A 21,456-nucleotide genomic window follows, 5' to 3' on the forward strand; every position below is an offset into this window, starting at 1 on the left:
AATGCTAAAGAGCAATGTTTGTATAAATGGTGCATTAATTCTTCCTGCACGAAATGCAACAAATCACAAAATTAATATACCGCTATTATATACAAAAAATGAAATAACGAAAAAAAAAAAAAACCCACCTAAATGGAAACTAACCCGAAACATTATACACCCTGCACGGACAATCCCAGATTAAGTCGCTGTCGTAGCAGAGAAGGAAGAAAGGTAGACAGAGAGAGAGAGAGAGAGAAAGTGTGTGTTGTGTGTGTGTGTGTGTGTGTGTGTGTGTGTGTGTGTGAAACTAAGTATGTGGTGTACTCTGTGAAGATAACAAGGTCGAGGATTATAAATAATTAATGGATGGTTGGAGCCGCTCAGCAATAACTTCTTGATTATAAAGTTTATAAAGAGAAAAGAAAGTTTGATATCCCGGTTCTTTTGCAATCATTAAAAGATCAGCACAGCTTTACGATTTCATTATGATGAAATTATCATATAAAACTTAATTTTCGTGAGGATACTTAGACAGATTTTTCTCAATAATCAATTTTTTTTCTTCAAATTGATTTTGAAAGAAAAAAAATACATGATACATGTATTTCAAAATCATTTGTGGTGAGTGTATAATAAAGAGCTAAATTATGTCCAAGAAAAAGTGTCGCGTTTTTTTTTTTAAACCGCTTCTTATTGGATAAATGAAATGTGGATCTAAAGGGGGTTTTCACAACGGGCTTGCACAGGTTGCGTAGTGTTACGTACCGACTACGCCGAGCTTACGCTACCCTACGCTGTGTCTACGCCAGCCTTTGTAACCATACGCCGAGCGACGCAAAGGGGTACGCGGGGAATAGGCAAAAATTTTAACATGTTTTTCTTTTCGCGTAGTTTTGGAGTAAATAATAGGGCGCAGACATACGCAGTTTTTACGTATAGATTACACGCTACTGTACACTATTTCTACGCAGTATAAAATACGCAACACCACGCTACTTTATGCCAATGCCTACGCAATGACATACGCTACTCTAGGCATGTACGACGAAAAATCCTTTGAGATTCGATCCAAGGATTTACCCCTGCACTTTCATTTCTTACTCTTGCAGTCACTGTCTAGCTTCCGTCTAAATGACTTCGAATGAGCAATTTCGGTATAGGCCTTTTTGTGTAAGTCTGGTGTGAAGCCCATTATCATTGATCATATTTACAGACATTTGATATAAAATCATTATAGCCAACCAACATATAGCTTTGTGTCGCCACAAATAACGAAAGCCAAAAGTTTATAGGGTTATTATTTCCTAAGTGACACATTTATGGATGAGGGGATTTTTTTTTTTCAATATCATGTGCCTCCTATAACTGCAACTGACTTCATGCTTGCCAAACACATTAACCTTTGCTCTATCTAAACGTATGCCCCTGCACAAAGAAAAAGAACAATTATATTGATTTTTTTGTAGCTTACTTGGCATTAGGCTTTAATAATTTCTTAAGTGAAGTTAAACGAAGAAGCAAATACATGCTAATAGCGATTTCTTGCCTTGAATTGCCGTCGAGTTACACGGTACTTTTTACGTTTTATGAGTATTTTTCAATTTTTCTGGGGCGAAAAGTGATAGAATAGCGGTTTCGATGATTGTTATCTCGGAATATGTACAGTAATAGATCAGTCCAATGCACCATTACGAAAAGCAATGTTTCACAACAAAGGGGTATAAAATAATAAATCAGCAGAGACAATAGAGTATGATATGAAACAATGCGACACAAACATGAAACAAAACAAAGGCCCTATAACTATAAGCATTGGTTAAGCTATTATGTGCCATGAGTAACCATGTTTTATTGTACCTTTCGTGAACTAAAATCAGTTCAGGACCTATAGCGACGTCTCTCAAAACAATTTCAGTTTCAGTTTATCTATCTTCACAAAAAAAAAAAAAAATCACATTAGGTAGCATTTACACATAGGTTTGGTACGTTACACGTTCAGTTCAGTTCAGTTAAGTTATTGGAATTACGTCATTGGAATTAACATGCATGTTATGTACATCACAGGCCCGTAGCCAGGGGGGGGGGGGGGGGGTGCGTCGGGTGCGTACGCACCCCCCCCCCCCCAAATTCTGAAAGGTCCACTTTTTCATAATAACGGTTTTTAGCAATTCTCAAGATAACAATCCAAATAAATATAAAGACACATTATTATGCTACGTAAATGTGGAAGAGTACGTTTAACAATGTTAAAAATAATTGTACGAAACCCTTTTGTTGTATGAACCATCGGATCGTCCCCATGCACACAAACACAAATGTTATGTATCAATTTGTGCGAGCTATTATTATATTGGCACTGCATGCCATGGCCCTTGGCGCGTGTGACCGGTGTTTTTTTTTTTTCCACTGGCCGCCCGAGTACGTGCGATTCGTGGATGACATTGAGGTTGACACTTGCATTTTTTCACAGGAACAGAGGTAAGTGGATGAAAATCTAATAGCCTCAAGTTTACGTATAATGTTTTTATTATGATAAGAATTAAAGAAATTTCCTCGAAATTATAACTATAATCGAAAACCTGAGACATTTTATATCTACGTCTCACAAAGATATAGTACATGTATACATGTTGGCATGATAATGCCTGGGGATAGATTATTATGTCAACTATTTTCCATTATGAATGCATGCTCCAATCAAATTGTGAAAAGGTGGTCATGAATTAGCATTTCTTACGAACGATCAGGAGAGACAAAATGAGTCGGATTGGATTACAATTCTCACTTACAGCTTTGTAGAAGTCTGAGTCAACAGTATCACACAGTACTTCAAGACGTATTATAGTACAAACGATTTCTTGAGCCTGCACCGTTTCAGGCTCTGTTCTAGATACAGCGGTAGAAACTCATTCTTTTCTTTCTTTTTTATTTTATCATTATTTACTAATCTCTTTTCTAACTTACAGGTAGCGGATTTCTTTGCAGGCCAAATTCGGAAATGTAGTGTTGATTATTACTTATACATTTTCTCATGTTGTGACAGTTCTATTGGTTCTCATTTTAAAGTGAGCCAAAACCTAAAAAAATTTTCACTTATAATTTCCAAAGAGTATTATGCAGGCACGCAAACTCATTTTAGTTGTATTTCATTTAAATGTAATGGGTAAGAGGGTATGAGAGAGAATGGAAAGTGCTGAGCTATGAAGTAAAATGGTAAAGTAAAAAGTTTGTCAGATAGTATTACAAAAGAAACTCATTCTTTTTTGTTTGTTTATTTTATCATTATTTACTTATCTCTCTTCTAACTTAAAGGTAGTGGATCTCTTTGCAGCCAGTGGCGTATCTAGGGGGGGGGGGCAAGGGGGGCACGTGCCCCGGGCGCCACTCCTTGGGGGCGCAAAAAAAACGAAAAAAAAAAAACGAAGAAGAAGAAGAAAAAAAAAACGAAGAAGAAGAAGAAAAAAAGAAAAGAAAAAGAAGAAGAAGAAGAAGAAAAAACTCGCCCGGAAGGGGGAGGGAGAATGGTAAGGGGGGGGGGGGCAGAAAACCAAATCAAACAAGATAAAAGCAAAACATGATGATGACGCGGACAAAACGACAATGTTTATTGTGTTCACACAAACATTCTATGTTCTGTGAGCTGAAATACAAAAATTTTCGGCTCGCTCGCTGCGCTCTCTCGCCAAAATTTGTATAAAAAAGAAGGTAAGAACAAAACGTGATGATGACAAAATGGCAGTCTCTATTGTGTTCACACATGTCATTTTATATTTAGCAGGCAAAATGTTTCACGGAGCAGCGGCTGCAATTTCATTCCTTCTGAAGCGATCGCCCATTGGATCAAAAGAGGGCGTCAACGGTTTCGAACATACGGGGGGGGGGCGCAAAAAAAAACAATAACAAATCAAACAAGATAAGAACAAAACGTAATGATGACGCGGAAATATACAAATTTTGGCTCACTCGCTCGTACTTATTTAGAGTATTTTTTCAAGTCCTCAGTTTGTTGGTATAAATCGTTATCTATAAGGCCGTCACTATATTTTGATTAGAATTGTAAGATTTAATAAGCAAAAAATGACAAGAGTTTCATGATTTGTAAGCTGAAATACAAAAAATTTCTGCTCGCTCGCTGCGCTCGCTCGCCAAAATTTGTTTAAAAAAAGAGAAGAAGATAAGAACAAAACGTGACGATGACGCGGACAAAATGATAATGTCTATTGTGTTCACTCATGTCATTTTATATTTAGCAGGAAAAATGTTACACGGAGCAGCGACTGCAATTTCATTCGTTCTGAAGCGATCGCCGATTGGATCAAAAGAGGACGCCAACGGTTTCGAACATACGGGGAAGGGGGGCGCAAGAAAAAAATCAAAAAAGATAAGAAAAAAAAAACGTAATGATGACGCAGAAATATACAAATTTCGGCTCACTCGCTCGTACTAATTTAGAGTATTTTTTTCAAGTCCTCAGTTTGTTGGTATAAATCGTTATCTATAAGGTCGTCACTATAATTGTGAGATTTAATAAGCAAAAAATGACAAGAATTCCATGTTTTGTAAGCTTAAATACAAAAATTTTCGGCTCGCTCGCTGCGCTCGCTCGCCAAAATTTATATAAAAAAAATATAAGAACAATACCTGATGATGACGAGGACATTTACAAATTTCAGCACACTCGCGCGCACTAATTTAGAGTACTTTTTTAAGTCCTCAGTTCTTTTGGTATAAATCGATATCTATAAGGCTGTCACTATATCTTGATTAGAATTGTAAGATTTGGTAAGCAAAAAATGACAAAAATTCCATGTTTTGTAAGCTGAAATACAAAAATTTTCGGCTCGCTCGCTGCGCTCGCTCGCCAAAATCTATCAAAATTCATTACATTTAAATCACCCTCAAAAAGATCCCTTTTAAGTGCTTGAAAAAGCATCATGCGGACTTTGTTTAAAGTCCCTACCGGGATGGGGTAGGGGTTGAACACTTTTTTTCAGAAATTAGGGGCGCAATTTTCGTGCTTGCCCCGGGCGCCGTTTTCCCTAGATACGCCACTGTTTGCAGCCCAATTCGAAAATGCCCAGAGACAGCTAGTAACCAAATAACCTACTATAATTTAATAGATAAGAAATAACCATTCCAGTATGTATCTTAGTGTGCACAGTAAGACAGATCAAATCAAATAGGAAAACATCTGAGCACTAAGCCTGAGGTCTGAATTTGCACTCAACTTCTTCCAATGGCTAACGGATGTTTAATTTTTGAATTTCACTGACCTCCAAATTTCACAAAGAAAACCTTCTTAGCATGATGGTTAATATGACATTTGACTGATATTGGAGATGTTTGCGAATCGGATCTACTACCTTTAATATTATTAATCTAAAATGATTATTTGAAAGTTCGGAAATGCTGGAAATATCCTACCACAAGGAGGCAAAATATAAATGGTTCACATTTACAATTCATTTTGTTTTAAAAATTTTCTTATTTATTTTCGTTTTTGACAAACTCGCATACCAGGCTTCAGGCCTGCTAACGCGGGTATACAATAGAAAAAATAAAAGTTAAAACAACACCAGGAAAATCACTATTCTCAATTTTGCGGCGCGCTACGCGCGCAGAGTCTCGAACACAATTAAACTTTGCAACTTCCTGGCAAACTGAGTTTTTACTATTTCCTAGATGAAATACCGTAACGCGATTGCATGCAACAGACAAAAATACAAATTTCCTCGAGACTTTAAAACGTCATTAAAACAGTCAAAATTCACAATTTGCGGCGCGCTTCGCGCGCAAATTCTTATACAACTTTTGTAGTTCGGTCGTCCAAAGGAAAAAAAAAAAATATATATATATAATAGCGTGTGTGTGTGTGTGTGTGTCTCATCATTGGTATTGGTACCGAAGGTCCGTTTTTTTAGTGACCGCACCCCCCCTTGAAAAATCCTGGCTACGGGCCTGCATCACATACATCGGTTACAAAATTGTAGCAGGTTTATGCATGGAATGTTGTGAGGGATCTCATAGTAAAGCATAATTATTGCAGCTTGTTGAACAAGGTCCCAAAGAATATAGAATAGTATTATACAGAATGATAAGTGATAGTATTCCGAAGGTATGCATGTGGGGTCATGAGAAAACCAAATGAGAAATTGGAAGGAAGAAAAACGGAGTGTTCATAACCGCATTGATGTATAAATGACAAAGAGTATAGTGCCAGTTTTGAGCAATAGCAAGTATTTATGACGGCGATTAATTATACTGAATAATGTATATACATAATTTACATATATTATATGTCTATATGATATGTATAAACATATTGAAAATTCAGGTATTGGCTCCAATATAACGAAGAATCAAGAAATAAACTGGTAATGCATTTTTTTGCCAATAAAGAATGAGTATATTCGACTCGAATTTTCGGTGGCCTCCACCTTCTTCAGGAGTCTCGACAATGACGGTACCAAAACACAAATTGGTACCGTCATTGTCGAGACTCCTGAAGAAGGTGGAGGCCACCGAAAATTCGAGTCGAATAAACTCATTCTTTATTGGCAAAAAAATGCATTACCAGTTTATTTCTTGATTCTTCGATATGATATATATATGTATACATGACCTGATGATGGGAATTATTATGATTTTCTAAAGCTACAAGTCGATAATTCTGTTTGTAGTAAACCTCATTGTAAATTCATGATCTTTTCATTTCCACTATAAAGAGAGTTGTGAAGAGTATAGACATTCAGAAGATTGTGCAAGTTTAGCGTTATTGATAGGCATGACGACTGGCTGTACAGAGGAATCTAGCTGTATTTGTGAGAACATTGACCATTAATCAATAATGTTCAAAATAATCATCACTCAACATTCGGAGGAACTTAAAGTGTTTTTTATGTCTTTGCAATGATTACTGAAACCTCTGATGCATCCACGATTAAACGCCACGGTCGAAAATGATAATGCTAGAAAAAATGCCTATCACTATCAGAATGCTAATTATTATCTAACGTCGTCGTTGTTTACTAGTGAAGATGTAAACCTTGCAGAAAGTATAGATAAAAATGTTTTATTCTTTAAGCGCATAGGCCCTTGTGACACTGGAAGTATATAATAATTATCAACAAATATCGCCTTTAAAGTTTTTTTTTTTTTTTTTTTTTTTTGCTCACATTTCTCTGCTATGGGAATCTGAGCCATTTCCGAATAAATTTCATCTCTTTAATTTCCAAATGTTTTATGTTATTGGAGATTAAATCTACTGATGGTAGGCCTATACATTTTTTAATGGTTATAGATGCAAATTCTCATTTAGGCCTCCTACTAGTATTGGCGCAATGGTGACAAGTCTATATAGAATTGATATACATTGGTTAATGATTATCGATTCTGTCCAAATACAAGTGCAGCTATTGCTCTGAAAATAAAAGGGTAAATCAACATTTTCACTCCTCCAACCTAATATTGTAAATTTTAAGTTTAACACTCTGAATGTTAGATTTACTATTTTTGAAATGGTATAGTTCAACACTTTCGGTTTGAAATTGATCATTTGACAAAGTGTACATTTTTATTACCCAAAATGTTATATGTACACCTATACCATGTTTGAAATTGTAGTTTTAAGTTTTGAGTGTTGAATTTAACATCTTATTTAAAGATCTGAGGAGTGACAACATACATGTTGATTTACCATTTCTTTTATAGAGTGTATTACAAATACAACAATACTGCGTAGGCAACAAGGGTGGTGTACTAGTATATAGGGCCTAATACCTGTGATACCTAGGTACACGGCAGGTAGGGTACCATATAGGATTATCTTTCCCATACCAGCTTTTTAATCTGAATGCCCTGCCATGCCTACTGCAATCACACAAAATAATTACCGTTCTGTTACATAGACTCTTCTATAACTTTTTTTTTTTTTTGCCATGTAGGTCTATGGTTGGATTAAAACTGCCGAGAAATAATACTAGTACTTGTTTCAGATGTTGACTGGCACATAGGGCTCCATAAGAAACTGATATGTAGAGATGAAAAAACAACTGGAAACAAACACTAAGAAAATGGAAACTGCTAATTTCTATACCTGAACCCGGGAAAGCTTCGAACATTAATATACCAGCACCTATAACCTCCCATTACTTCAGAATCCGTTAAGCTGCTTTGATGTGTCGGTCAATAGAGACCACCCTTGCAACCCACGTTATAAAACGCGGACCTTCGGCATCTTGCGTGAACACTGCCGACTGGAGTGCAAAATGACATCATCAATTGAATCCCGTGCGAGAGCCAGTCGACTTTTAAAACCCCGTCGAACATTGAACGGTTTTATTTCTACTAGATCAAGTCTTTTCAAACTCCTAATATTCCGAAGGGACGGTGTGAAAGAGGATGCTCATAACATCTCTCTCATTTACTGTAGTTGAACGTCGTCATCCTGCATTCCAGTGGGTTACCAGCGATGTGGAAAAACTTTGCTTACTCTTTTTTATATGAGCCTAATAGGTAACCCGTTCATTGAGGTCGCTTGAGTTTCAATAATGGCATGCGCACGTCGCACACGATCCGCTTTGCAATAACCTCAAACTCTCGGAGCGCCATTTTGGATTCCATACGGCGACTCCGATCGGAGGCAGAAAGTCTGAAGGAACTTGGACCCAGCGTTTTTGATTTCGCCGTTCTTGAGGGGAAATTTTCGATAATCGGAAAGGTGAGACTCTAAGCTTTCATCTCATACCAATTTTGTTTAATACTTTTGCGCAGAACAAAATATTTTGCCTTGGAAACCTTTCGAATGTCCCTCGCTCTTTAACAGGGAAAATAGTCAAACTGGTTGGTAACATACTGGGCGTATGCGCGATGCCTGTGTGTCGTTAAATGCCTTTGATGAACAGTGCTGCGGCGATACACACACATACACACACACTAGCATCAAACGTTATTGAGCGCGCGAGCGATCCTTTTTGTCCTAGCTGCGAATTCTCCTCGAACAATAAGGTAGGAAATAGAGGCAAGTTTACCCTAACAATCTCGATGTGCAAGATTCTGTGCCTCAACCCTGTCTGTTACGTAGTCTCATCCTTCATTTCGGAGGACGATCATTTTGTCTTACTCCGTTAGGACGATGATAATTCTCCTCATCCAAAATCTTCTGGACGGTTACGGAATCGGGTTGAAGTTAACACGTCATTAACTCATCACACAAGGTACCACACCACGTACGGAGGGATCGCCATAGACTTAATACACGTCTCGCCTAGGAAATACATAAGGCTTTGCTAGGTTAATAACTATAGGATTCGAGCGTGCTGCGGCGGGCATGGATACGGAAAAAAAGTGTTGGCTGCGGTAAGATTCTCCTCTTTGATTTCGTTTGTTTCGACAACAAATTTTGACTTCATGTTAAGAAACTGTTGTGCTTGTATGTATACTCCACCCTTTGATGTGTCATTAGCTGAAATCATCTCTAAACTTCGAGATTCGAGCAAGGCTTCTCTAATGGGTCTTTGTGAGTACTTGGCAGCGCGGGCACATGCTTCTGTTACCACAAGCTTTTGTCCTTCAACGCGGTGTTATATACCGCGCGACGAGTTCAACCTCGGAGTCGGGCCTGATCTTTTATAGTCTAGCTCTAATTTTTACCTGAATATAATGCCTTAATTCTGTTTATGGGCATTATCCCCATATTATCAAATACTCTGGGTGATTTGAGCTGAAAAGGAACACTAGGTGCCTCATCAATAAGTTTCATTGGTGGTAAGACTAAAAGGATACAAGAAGAGGTGTGAATCTTGTACTCGCGATGCTCAATGAACTTTGCACTGTGTTGTGGTTGACCTCACACCGCTGGAACGTGAGTATTCTTTAGAGTATGGGTTTGTCAAACTCACGAGGAAGCACTAATTGATGTATGCCGGGATAATTTCAGTGAAAGAACTATTGCTCAGGGACTGACATCAGTGGAAAATTAATATTTTCTTACCAACATGCACTGTATTTCATTGGTGCATTGCTGCCAGTATTACCAGAACTGTAGTGGTAGTGTAGTGTGTACATTTGTGGCAGTTGATTCTAAGGAACAGCAAACTGAATCACATACCGGTAGGACTACCCCTTTAATGAGATTGCAGGAGTGTGGAATAAGAAGAGAAAGTGTGGTGGTTTAAAACTTTTGTTCTCTTATGTTTACTACTAATAAGTTATGAAAGCCTTGGCCTTTGTTGCTGTTTTACTATCTATATGAGTCTATGCTATTCATGTAGTTTGAGTTTCTAAGGTTAAACGAGATCAAAGAAAAGAGTTTGTTGTACGGTTTTTGATTTGAAGGTTGCATAGTTATCAATTCTTTGAACAAAAAAAAAAAAAAAAAATACAGGTAGGCCTATTATGATGCCACATGATGGATAGTAAAACAGAGGTTGTAGAAGTTTCCCCTGTTTCCCCTGCCAAGATTTCAGGTCAAAATAAGTTTCATGTCAAAATAAGTTTCATAGCTGAATCCCTCTTGGCACAAGACCACATTTTTTTTTTTTTTTTTTTTTTTTTTTTAAAGATTAAAGTTACATGATCTGTACATATCAGGTATAGGCCTATAACTCAATTTCATTTCCTCTCAGATACATACACGTATAATTTATGAATATATATATTTTTTCTTCTGATAACCATTCGTCATTTAGATGCAGCCTGGATAATGACTCATGAATGAATTTCAGGCATGATTGCTTGCTGTCAAATTCAAAGCAAACCTCCCCCCCCCCCAAAAAAAAAAAACAACAACAAAAAACCAAAAAAAAAACAAAAAAACAAAACAAAAACAAACAAAACAAAACAAAACCAAATCTACAAAGCATAATATATCCAGCAATATTGATATACCAGGAAATTTTGAATTACATACACTGTACTTTGGTGTGAGCAAACTTAAGACTCTTCATCTTTCCACTGTTAAGTGTTCTAATTATTTGATGTTAACAGTATTCTTCCCGTTTGTGTGCAAAAAGTGTAGGCCTTGTCTGTCATGCCAGGGACTTTGGACTGTGTAAAATACAACCAGGGAGATGGAATTTCCACTTCCCTGGTGCCACACTATGGAGTTCTCTTCTACCAGTCAACACTCAAAGCATGCAAAGGGTTTAGAATTCCAGTGTTTAGGCGATGAAGCGAAGATGCCCTTGAAATTGGCTGGAGATGTGCATGTACACCAGCTTGTAACAGTTGGAGTGAAGTACAGGCTTGTAGTGAAGGGAACACTCCAAGAGCTCATGTGAAATGGGTGTCAGCTCTTCTTGATTGTGGACAGCATCTGTTTTTGGTAGTTGGGGAAGATAAATGAGCTTTTCTTTGAAGAAATATGTCAAGACAATGTTTATAACATCTTTCCTTGCCTATGGGGGGGGGGGGGAGGGGTGAAGGAAAGAGATATTAACTCGTTGCTTATGGGAACCTGGTGGCCTGTGTATAAAGTCTTATGGGCATTTCAGAATTCAGTACGGTATGGGCTAACTAACTTTCTGGGCAAAGCTGGCATAATGTTCAAGGTCATTGAACTTTGCTGGAGCTAGTTTTATCATCAAGACGCAGAGATGATGGCATCATGTGAAATCTTTCAATCTTAACCCTTTGAGGACGATTCCCGAGAATACTCGGGCAGGTGTCTATGGGAAATGCGTGTTATAGCAAAATCAGCCCATCCTCAATGGTTAAAAGTGCTCACATGGCCTCTCAGACAAACAGACTGGTACTAGTGGTAGGGATTAAGAAATTGTAAATTTGCCAAAATTCTTTTTTTCCACTAGATTGATAATGGTAGCAACCAGATATCCTTCTAAATATATGAAAAGTGGATGCGGTGATGATGTTGTCACCTTACAAGTCTCATATCATCCCTTTTTTAAAGCTTCTTTTTTTTTAAAACAAAAAATCACAATCATGCAATGATAAGTTGTGTCTTTTGCATCATAGCACTGTAGTCTTGTGATGTCTAGGCAACATTATATTTTGTTCTTTTTTTTTTAAAGAAGGGAGATACATTGCTAGGTTATTGAAGAGCACTGAACATATATATATATATATATATATATATATATATATATATATATATATATATTTTATATATATATATATATATATATATGTATATTTTTTTTTTTTTTTTTTTAAACAACAAAAAAACCGATGGAACAGTTGTCAGTTGTTGACACTATGGTCTCTCCTGATTTGCATACCTGGTTTCGACAAACATACCACTATTCAGGAAAGTTCAGTACACCTCCCATGACCTCATTCTACAGTAGTTGTCAAATTGTAATGCAACATCTATTGTATCGATATGTATAGTGGGATTCAATTCTGTTTCTTGGAAGTCTATGAGAATATGATGTGAATCACACCGTGAGAGCAGGGAGGTGGAGTGAAGTTTACAGACGCTTGTAGGCTTCCAAGTTTGTAAAGCATCTTGGGCTTGAAACGGCTTGAACCAGTCATGTAATTCAGAAGAGTAATGGTTTAATCATATTGGCTTTTTGAGTCAATAATTTGGCCATAGACCATGAAAACCATTATGGCATGGTATGAAAACAAAATACATCTAGTTATTTAGTGTGAATGATAGGGGTCAATGACCTTCGCCCATGAAATGCGCAATAGCCCTTTTAAAGTTAGCTTGAGAGTGAGTATGTACACGTGTGAGTAGAGATGATATGAGCAGTGTGACGAGATGTTACATGTATGTTATAGGATCCTACATTTGTATGCCCAGGGTCAATTCTTGCGGCAAGAACGTCGTTAATTTTCCCTCAGTCTTTTCACATGTTCCTAATCACAGTTGTACATTGCCTGCACAGTCCACTGTTTATTTCAGAAGTGTGTGATAAGGGCCAAGCTGTTCTTGCATACAAACTGCTGATGTCTGTAAACTTGTTTGTTTGGTTGCCATGGCGATCAGAGAAAAGTAACCAAAGATTCAGTCAAAATGTTGTGATGCCCTTTAATGTTGTTTCTTCAATATTAAGGTGCCTTTGAATTCTGCGAACATTCTTGTTGTCTGAATGCACATGTGAAATATGAATATTATACAGAAAATGTATACTAATATCTGTTATATGATTGTGGGAAATACTTTTGACTCATCAACTCCAAGAAATCTTTTTTTTTTTTTTAGACTTGTGCTGTATATTATTATTCATTTAAATTCACTCTATAGATTGTTTGTTAATTCATTTTTGTTACATTGTGCACGGTTGGTCTAATCAGTATTGTTATCGTTTCATGAAGAGTGGACAAATTTTGCTTCAGCCTTTTATTGATCATTACTGTTTTGGTCTTCTCAACTGTTAAATTTAGTCCTCTGATTGATGAATGGATGCTAACATTTTATAGAAAGTAAAAAAATCTTTTTCTTCCTTAAATTGTCAAATTTTTAAAGATTTGTGTCAAGATTTCTGATTACACCGTATTCAATGACCTTCACCAGTTCCTTATCTTTCCCCGGTGACATATGTATAGTTGATATTCAGAGCCTGTGCCAGTTTAATGTTGACAAGATGACAATTTCTGCATTCAGATTCTAGCCCAGTACATGATGGGTTGATACCCACTCCAACAACTACTGATCCTTACATGTTAGTAGTGCTCATTGGTAGATTTCGGTCAGAAAGTGCCTGAAGTTTATACTTGTCGTTTTGTACACTTCTATAATTTGTCATTTGAGTACTTTGCACAACAGTGTAAGTACTAACTTTCAGAAAAAAAAAGATCACAGTTCCTGGTCCTATTTAGATTAGCCTGACAGGAAAGAGTAGTATTTTGCCAAATTCAGGCATTGATTAATTTTCATCGCCTCAGACAACTTGGCAACTGTTCATTTTGTTACATTGTAGCTGTGCACACACATGCACATCTTTACAGTAGTGCACAAAATTGCAAATGTTCGGGTGCATGGGTTATCATGGGGCAACAACAGGAACATGTTTAAAGCCATGCACGACATGCATCAGTTACTATGGCATGAAGAAGCCCCCTCCCCCCCCCCCCATCACCACCACAAAAGAAGAAGAAGAAGAAGAAGAGGAGGATAACAAAGGAGGAGGAGGAGAAGAATAGAAAAAAAAAAGAAAACAACAGAGTGATTGTAATATTATGTTCTATCTAGAAGCTTTGCAGCAGCCTTTAATTGCAAGTGGGCATTTCCAAGGTAAAAGGGTACATTTCATGGATGTCAGGTTATTTTCTCTTCACAATGTGCATTAGCCCCCAATACAATATGATCTTTATAGAGAACACTGTAATGATAGCTTTGCCCCCAAATATCTTCAAACAAGGAATATATTAGAATTTATGCAAAAAAAAAAAAATGTGTTGAACATACAAAACGCTGGACTGATATCTTGTACTAAATATATGAAGGTCATATAATAAATGCCCTTTGAAAATTTTTTCTGTTTCAAATGAATGGCCTAATGTTGATGAGAAAATATAACAACAGCCCTTAAATTTCTAGATTTAGTGGTGAACATATGTTATGTGGACTGACAAAACTGTCACCATGGCAAAAAATTAACAGATTGAAACCATGCAGTTTAGAATGCTATGATACCACAAAGCTTTTAACTGATACTTGTCCATTTTATGTAAAATCCTGAAATGAGTGTATGTAATTGTCAAACCTTATTCAGAAATTCATAATTTTGGCATCATTGGAAATCACCCCCCCCCTCACAAATAAAGTATTTTGGGGCAGTGAGACTTTTCTCACAAGCCATCAAGAGAAAAAATGTTGTACTCCCACCTATGAAAATCAGATCTAGAAATTGCAGAATTGGGTGTAAAAAGTGGTATCAGGTAGGGGACTTATAGGAAGTTTTGTTTATTTTTGTGATTTGTTTTGAAGAAAAGGGGACATAAACTGGATGATTTTAAACTCAGATGAGGAAGTGAACTGTTCCCAGGAAGAAGGATTCTTTTTGAAGGAAATGAACATGTGAAGGAAGTGGTCTTATACCAGGATTTATTGAAGGGGAAGAGTAAGGAGTACAGAGGGATTAGAGAAATAGGGAGGAGACTGAGATATTTTAGATAGATAGATAGATAGATAGATAGATAGATAGATAGATATACAGACATACAGACAGACAGATGGATAGATAGATAGACAGACAGATAGATACTACATGTAGGTGGATAGTTAATGTAGATCGACACTGCACACTGGCACTGATCTGACAGTCCAGGACAAGTAAAAATCACTGTCGGACCAGTATACTTAACCAGGAATATAGACCAGTAAAAAATTGAAAAGCTGGGTACCTACTGGTCCGACAGACAGGTAAGTCCAGTAGAAAAAAAATGTTAATGTGCAGCCCTGGATAGATACTAGATAGTATACTAGATAGATACTAGGTAGGGGATAGATACTAGATAGATACTGGAAAGATACAAGCTAGATACTATATAAATACTAGATAGATGAATAGATGAATCATAGATCTAGATAGATAAATGGGTCTAGGGCACTTACCCTGGACCCTTCCCCTGGCCCTAATCCTAATCCTGAACCTAATCCTAACCGTAACCCAAACTCCTAACCCTAAACCTAACCCTGTAAACCCTAATCTTTACTCCAACCTTACCACTAACCCTAATCTTTAATCCAACCTTGCCCTGATACGAGATAGATAGATAGATAGATAGATAGATAGATAGATAGATAGATAGATAGATAGATAGATAGATAAAAAGATAGTAAGATAGATTGTTTATAGATAGATAGATTGTTTATAGATAGATAGATTGTTTAGATCTAGATAGTTAGATAAAGAGAGAGGATGGAGATGTAGTAAGAGAGCTGTGAAGGGCAATTAATGTGGAATGACACTTTTGTTGACACAGACTTTCTTGAAATAGAGAAAGACTAAAGAGAAACCAGAACCAAACAAAACAACATGTATGGCAGTTTTCTCTGAATAAGACACTGTAAGAAAGATCATAATATGTGGAATTTGACATACACAGTGTATTTATGAAGGACTGACTACAATAGGTCTCAATGCAAAATGTAGTATACAATGTACTTCATAGTATGATAAGTAATGATGTTGTTACCCCACCAATCTTAAGTTGCCCTGCTCACAGATCCTCTAGAATTAACCTATTTATTTTTTTTTCTTGATAAATGAAATTAGACTCGATCATACTCTTTCACATCAAACTTTTTGACAATGGTGGCTTTTTTTGAGGTAAGACATGGTAGTTGATTGTATCATGGACAGAATCAATGACATTGTCTTTTATCTAAAATTCAGTAATAGGGTAGTGGGGTGACAACATTTGAAGGGGTAGTACAGTTTCTGTTGAGATGGAGCTTCAAGTTTCCAACTTCTTTTGATGATAACTTTTTGAGATAATGAGAAACTTGTTATGAAATATGAAAGAGCATATATTCTAAGAGGAATTTAAAGTTTATTTGATGAAATAAGGTTCTGAAATACCCGAGATATCCAGAACAAAGTGATCTTAATAAAAGGTGGGACCAAACTTTCATAAGGATCGCTTTGTTTTACTTTGTTTTTGGATATCTCGCCCATTTCAAAACAAATTTTCATAAAGTAAACTTTGAATTCCTTTAGAATTATATGCTCCTATTGGATCAAGTGGTTGCTAAGTACAAGTGTATCTTTTATAAAAGTTAAAAGCTGAATCCACACCAACCAATGGGGCCTACTTTACCATCCCTTTAAGCAACTCCTGCATCCTATTTGCATATATCCATTACCTTTTTTTTTATAATTTTTTTTATACATGATTCTGAGGAGGTAACAGAATCTTCTTCATGAAATGTCTTTGTATTAAATTTCTGATTCTAAGGAAGCTTATATTATTCAGCTGCTTCACTATAGTACCAAAGCCTCTTTGACAATGACATTGTTTCACTTCACAGAAGTAGAGATGGGAGGGGTGGGGGGGGGGGGGGATCGATGAATCATGTGTGTGTTATTGGGGGGCCTTTATTTATACTTGTTGTGTTGCAATTTGCTTATAAATATTTTGAGTTCTATTTGCAAAAGTCCAATTCAAGACTTGAAAGAATATCGAGACATCAGCTTAGAAGTGCTCTCTGCACTTTCCAGCAACAGAATAGAACAACTTTCACTGAACAGCTCTACTTGCATGCACATGTACATGTAGGTCCTTGCTCTATTTGCAAACGTATGATCACGTTTGAGGAACTGTGGTTGCATCATCAAATATTATGCGTGCAGGGATAGAAGATACACTTCAGAATGAATTGCCAATTCATCACATGCAGTTTGCTTTTGAGAGTTCCTGGATACAGCTTTTTCTATTCTATGCATACTGTTGTAGGTGACTCACCTCCCTGGTTGTAGCTCCTATGTCGCATACTAAAGTATATCACGGTGCTGCCATTATTGTAATTATTGGGGTTTACAGTGTCATGTCAAATTAGACCCCTGTTACACATAAGAAAGCTGACCTGAGGTTGGTCTCAGGCCATCCTCAGGTCGGCTTTCTCATGTACATGCACGTGTAAATGTTCACACAAAATTCGGGCCAGCCTCTGGCTAAATCTACTTCAGGCCGTCTCTAGAGGTGGTCTGAGGCCTCAGGCCAGCCCTGGCTGTGTGTAAATGGTACCTGGCCCAAGGCCTGCTTTTGGAGCTGTGATTGACTGGTCACATGACCTTCTGCTGAGGCGAGTGCACGGTAGAGTATTGCAACCAAACATATCGCTTGAAATGTTTGTTTCCTAAAAGGGCGCTTCTATGGCAGAGTAGGGAAAGGCGACGTTAGGCCAGCGTGAGGCCGGCCCATGTGTAAACGGGGTCCATGAAAAGCGTCATTGCTCGAGCTGGCCCGATCAAAGCTCACATGTATAAATGGTCCGCAAAGCAGCCTCAGGCCGGCCACAAAAGCAGACCTCAAGCTGCCTTTCATGTGTAACAGGGATCTTTGTAGCATCACTTTGGGAAAGGGGGGGGGGGGTGCCAACACCAAAGTTCAGATGTCACATTAGGAACCAGAGGGTAAAGGTGCACTGATGACTCTTTAGACTGAACAAAGAGGACACTGTAGGATAGGATGTGGCAGTGCCGTATATAACGAGAGTCTGGACAACTGGGTTTTCGGCTTGTGAGTTTTGAAGCCTGTGATTGGTCAAAGCGGGTCCCATGATCTTTGTGGAGCCATGTCGTTACCAAAGTGCACTCATAAGCAGTGTCCATGCATTGTTCACTACCTCGTATTTGGTAGGTTTTCATTGTTATTTCTGAGCGTACGCGCTAACCCTGTATAACGCGTAATACGCTGAGCAACGACATGGCGTCCAATAGACTAGTTGTCCAGACTCTATTTATGTACGGCACTGGGAGATGGAGAAGAAGAAAGAATGGCTGCGTCTTTGTCCTAGAAGTCCTATCAGAAAGAAAGAGAGAAAGGCAGACAGATAGACAGACAGAGACAGAGACTACATGAAGCCCTGCTGCTGCCTGAATGAGAATGTTATTGTACAGAGAGAGAGAAGAAGGGAAGAATGAAAGATTACGCTCTGTCTCTGCACAGAGCCAGAGGGAAGTGTAAGTGCAACGATCCAAGAAACAAGGAAGTATTCCGGTCCTCAGAGCAGGAAGTGAATAAAACAGGACTGTGAAATCCGTGAGCCTTACTGCACATGCTACATACATGTACCATGTGTGCACTGTCGGGAGTTGGTTCACATCGTCATTAGTGCAGATCATACCAAGGAGCTGGTAGCTCCGTAATACAACACAGTCGGTAATCGGATTCACGTCATAAAAGCGCATGACCCAATGTGCTGTCGTATACATGTGGATGTAGCTAATGTTTCCTTGTGGCAATGGTCCTAGGGAGGAGTGGTGTAACTCCTGGCTGATATCGTCCTACCTGTCTCCCTCTCCCTTCTCCTTTATGTCTCTTCTGTCTGTTGGGGGGTACTTGTGATGGTGACATGACATTCGCTCCTGCGACAATTGTTCCGGTCTTATTTTCTCCCAAGGACTTTAGGGTTAGGGTTGTGATCAAGGTTTTAGGTTTAGTTTAATGTGAGGATTAGGATTAGAGTTTAGGGTTTCGTTTGTTTGTTGGTAGAAATTATGTTTGGCTTGGCATGCAGCACTTCATGGCAACTATTAATGTCATGGATCCACTTGTGACATGTTGGCCACGCAGCAATGAGGTTGTGAAGAATGCGGCTCTTGATCCATCTTCTTAAAGACCTGGTACTGTGGGGATTCGTGGATGGCCGGAATCATTCACTGGCCACCAGGGTATATTAAAAAACCATGAATAGCACTGGTCAGCGAATATGTGCATTGAAGCGTACGCTCATTGATCAATGGCTCAATGGTCAACCCCAGTTGGGATTCATTGGCTGTGTGTGTACTTACAATATAGAAATCAGGTGATAAAGCTGTGCACAATTCATTAAGGGGATTCTTGAATACATGTTGATCCAAGCTGGGTCCATCTTCCCACTCCAGGGTGTCCCCACGCTACCTGGTCTTTAACCTGTTGAAGACGGGCTGATTTTGCTACAACACCCATTTCCCATAGGCACTTGCCCAAGTATACTCTGGACTCGTCTTCAACGTTTTGAGGGCAGGAAGTTGCCAGGCAAGATCCCGGCAACATCCCATTTTGGTTTACTGATGTCAGAAATCCCTGAATTGAACTGATATGTACTCTGACCATTGAAACAGAGTCTCCTACAGCCCTGGTGGGGTGGAAGAACTAACAACAATACCATGTTTTTGCTGGCCCCAGAGTGAAAATAACTATTTTCTCTTAACCCGTTCGATACTGAATTCTGAAATCCCCATAGACTAAATACACAGGCCACCAGGTTCCCGTATGGAATGGGTTAACTTTTTTTTGGTGTTGATCTTGTTTTTGTGTCTTGTCATTGACCCTACTTGTGGTCTTGAGATATATTGTGACTCTAACAATAAGGAAGCAGAAAATACTGGTAGTGTTGCATTTGTTGTGCAGGTAGCAGCTTGATGCAGGTCCCCAGACAGATTGTATCAAGGAAGGAGGCCTGTAGAAGAATGCAGTGACCATACTGGTCACTTTAACATTTATGGCTGAAATACCAGACAGTAGATCACCCAAGTCCAGGCCATCCTTTTTATGAAAATGACAACTATGAAGGGGGGGGGGGGGGGGCTGAGAGATGTGTGATGTAAGGAGGTGATGTTCCACACTTGCAATGAAACAATTACAGTATGTGCTGTATACAGTATGTAGTCAGTCTTTTTTTTGGGGGGGGGGGGATGGTGGGGGGAAATCAGGACTTTTCGACAATTTTGCACAAATTCAGTTGTGAAGTACAGCAATGGAAGGAGAATATGCATGCTTGCTGCATTCCTGTCAGGATCAGAATTCATAATTGATAGTTCACAATTCATGAAAAGCACCTATCTTGCAAAATTTGCAAAAATACAACCCCTATGAAATCCATGGCGTGTATTGATGACTGCATCATGAAAATCAGAGGAAAATGGAACCAGTGTTGGGAAGGTTGTTTGCTTTCAAATGTCACTAGTCATCAAAATTCATTCATTGAGAAGTGACTTTGAGAACACTTTTCTAGTTCATAAACTTACCATTGCATTGCATACATTGTACAATTCATTGCACTTCATAGTTGTTATGATGCAGAAAACTGCGCCAATTTGAGGAAACACATACATGTGCTATAATCATCCTCATCTGAGATGCTCCATATACTGTAGGTCAAATATGTTCATTATTTCAGATCTGTAAAGAATGAAAGCTGATGCAATCCCTTGTATGTGCATGCATATTTCAAAGAAAAGTCACATCATTGGTATAATTTGTCTGCAAGCAATGGTAAGATTTGAAATTGTAACTAAAGAGTCATAATGTCACCTGACCCAATACATGTAGCTTCAGCATTCTGTGTTTTGTATCTATAGGACACTGTTTCAGATGACACACTGACATTACTGTACATGTAGATCCACAGTTACCATACATCTGTGAACACAAAACTGTTCTTCTCTTTTCACTCTCATTATTCCTTGTATGTGTCTTTCATCATATTTTAGATCATCTTTGTCCTCAAAAGGAATTTTCAAGAAGAAAAACTTAAATGGAGGAAGTAACACCCAACCTAGATTAGGTAGAGCTTTGTAAGAAGGCAAATAGTGGATACTTCATACATTGTTGATGTTTTCAGTACAAGTGGAATTTCTCTGACGTCATTGTCAAAGCAGTCATTTCAGTTGGTCGATGGCTACCTGTGTTGCAGAGGAGAAAAGGGCATGGCATTGCATTTGAACCAGTTTTGACTGAATCATATCTAGCGATTCTGATTTGAGAAGGGGGTCTAGCAAACTTCTCTGCTTTTTGTGGGTTTCTCTACATCGTTGATGGTGTCCAAACTAAATAGATGACGATTGTGTTTGT

The 21,456-nt window shown here is 38.1% G+C and overlaps 1 protein-coding gene across 2 annotated transcripts in view; it reads left to right on the forward strand.

Moving 5' to 3' along the window:
* Window positions 1–8,362: 8,362 nt before the first annotated feature.
* LOC140239157 (uncharacterized) overlaps window positions 8,363–21,456 on the forward strand; it is a 50,853-nt gene continuing 37,759 nt past the window's right edge. Inside the window, exon 1 of one of the 2 annotated variants that reach the window (XM_072319041.1) lies at window positions 8,363–8,701. The gene's annotated coding sequence lies outside the window, so the exon portion shown is untranslated. Of the gene's footprint in view, window positions 8,702–9,053; window positions 9,340–21,456 lie in introns of those variants that run through there. The other variant, XM_072319042.1, reaches the window with a different exon arrangement.

Source organism: Diadema setosum, chromosome 15, assembly GCF_964275005.1.
Source record: "Diadema setosum chromosome 15, eeDiaSeto1, whole genome shotgun sequence".
NCBI classification, from domain to species: domain Eukaryota; kingdom Metazoa; phylum Echinodermata; class Echinoidea; order Diadematoida; family Diadematidae; genus Diadema; species Diadema setosum.